Source organism: Rhea pennata, chromosome 9 (genome assembly GCF_028389875.1).
Source record: "Rhea pennata isolate bPtePen1 chromosome 9, bPtePen1.pri, whole genome shotgun sequence".
In the NCBI taxonomy this organism is placed as follows: domain Eukaryota; kingdom Metazoa; phylum Chordata; class Aves; order Rheiformes; family Rheidae; genus Rhea; species Rhea pennata.
In genome coordinates this window covers 16,706,166-16,708,747 of record NC_084671.1, presented here as the reverse complement: position 1 = coordinate 16,708,747, position 2,582 = coordinate 16,706,166, and positions in this window count along the sequence as shown.

Sequence of the window (2,582 nt, the reverse complement as noted above, 5' to 3'; positions counted from 1 at the left end):
ATATAGTGATAATCTGCAGTAAGGAAGAATTATCAGTTTATTGGTAGTTCAAAGATTTTCCATAGGCATTATCTTTTTTCCATGATCAAATACAAATCTGATTAAATTTTCCTTCTTTCCAATCAAAAAATACCATTTAAATATGTGAAGTCAGATGTAAAAAAATGATTACAGTAATACTCTTCTCTTTAAATACTGTACCTCCTATGACTTTGATGTTAGCTGATCATTGAATAATGGAAAACTTATTTTGTATAAATTCTGCTTCATGTCACTTATGAATTACAGAACTAATAATTTCCTTCAATATTTTGTTTAAGAAGTGAAACAAAAAGAGATGACAGGTAAACCATGACAGTCTGGAAGGTGACGGATAGCAAAGCATGAGTAGAAATATATTTATTTCATTTTGGGGTAATAGTCATCTTTGATGAGAGCGTGCAGTGTGCAGAGAACAAAGGTGAATTTGTTCATCATCTTAATACAAGAAATAGGTTCTCAACTGCTCTTTGAAACAATCTTTGTTTTCAGGTTGACAAATCTAACCTTCTACATTAAATCTTTATCACGTGAAGAGAAGAGTAGACTAGATGATTTCCAACCTGATATAATTTCTTTGCAATGATTTCATGCATATTCAAGGTACTTGGAGGTTAGTCGCAGAGATGTCCAGCCTCCGAGGTGAGCTTTAACGCCCTGAACTGTAACACCCTACATTTTGTGTATGATCTAAAGGAGACCTGAATGCTGCAGAAGCCATATGCAAGAGACAGTAAAGTAAGTGGGGATCTTCTTAAGGTGACCCACATGAAATGATAAATAAAAAAAGAGTTTAAATCTAGATAAATTTTGGACTTTTCAGCACCATCGTGGAAGGAAAAGCTGATTTATAGACAACATATTTTATTTGTTACTGTGTTTCGTAATCTTACGTCAAATGCATGTCTGACTGTATTTTTCTGTTACTGACTGAAAACTAGAAAAATGTATCTTTATGTTCTTACTGGAAACATAGCCATTTAGTGAGATGTTAACATATTTTCGTCTTGCCTCTAATATACATTGCATTAATTTTCTATGATACTTGCATGCTGATAGATTTCTGAGCACACCAAATGAAGGAAAGCAGGGACTGTCCAGACTGGTTGACTTTTTTTTACTTTTTTTTTCCTTATATATAGCTGCAATGACATTAATATTTTCCTGGAGAGGAGGGTTATCAAAACTTGAGATTTCATAAAATATCTAAAATTTTATCATATTGTGTATTCAGTCTTGTTGCTGTAGTAATGATTGCCTGTTATACCTTTGTTACTACCTGTGTTAGTGAAAGTACCACAAACTTACTCAATGACAGCTGGGCCAATTTATAAAGAAGAAATGAAAGTCACAAATATCTTTCCATTATGCCAGTAATTTTTACCATCTTTTGCAATGCCTATACACACACACACACACATACATATATATATATATGTGTATATATATATATATATATATATATATATATAATGTAGTCTTACTATCAAGTGTTGCAATTTTTCTGTTTTTTTTCCTTGAAACTTTTGCTTAAATTTGTCAGTGATCTGACTGCCTGTCATAATAGCTACTGTGAATTGAGTCAAACGATTACATGCCCTCATATAGGAACTGGTTTCAGGATCTGAAGATATTAAAAATATTCCAAAAAATATATAAGATCAGAAATAAAGGATACACCATTTAGGTAAATGCAGGAATCCAAAATGGGTACACTTTTAAATTTCTGTTCGGGACTGTTTTAGGCGACCTTATGATAAGGAAAATAAGTTGCAAGCACTCTTTTCTTTCCAATTGTGGGCAAATGATTAGTATGAATTAAAATAATTTTGTTTCCTCTAAATTTCTTTGCTGAAGGAGAGATTGCTGGGATATTCCTCTTGCCTGTTAGTGTCTGGAAGCTGTTCTCTGAGCATCTGATAATTACGTATATGAGTAAGTATTAGTGAATATAGCCCTCTTTTTCTAGTTTGTCTACAGCATAAAACAAAGACTTCTGCTCCTAAGAGTGAGTTTGACGTAAAAGATGAGAGAGAGCAGAGAGGAGAGGAGAGATGAAGAAACAATATGTTGGTATTGGTATGCTGGTGTGATAAGCATCCTGATGTTTGTCAGCATTATTATTACATCTGCTTTTCAGTTTTGGATCATTTATAATGACCACAAAGGAAAGGAAAATTTTTATAATACATTTTTACTGATGTTGGTGAGGAGTTTTTTCTCAGGGTAAAAAGCAACGCTGAGGATAACAGTAACATACTCCTGGACTTTGCTTTCAGGAGCTTACTGGAATCAAGACTGGATTTTTCAGACCATTTTGAATACAGAGATGAAGATGTGGAGGGAAGCATAGAGAGAAGACGTGATCCAGGCTCCAGTCTTTGCAGCATGATTCTGCTGAATTCATTTCTGAATACCGCAAAAAGCAGCTGAAATTTTGCATTTATCTAGTCAGGAGTAAAGAACATTATAGGAATAAAATGTGGGATAATATCGTGGGGGAAAACATTAGCTGTGAAGGGCTGGACTGGAAAGGTAGTGAT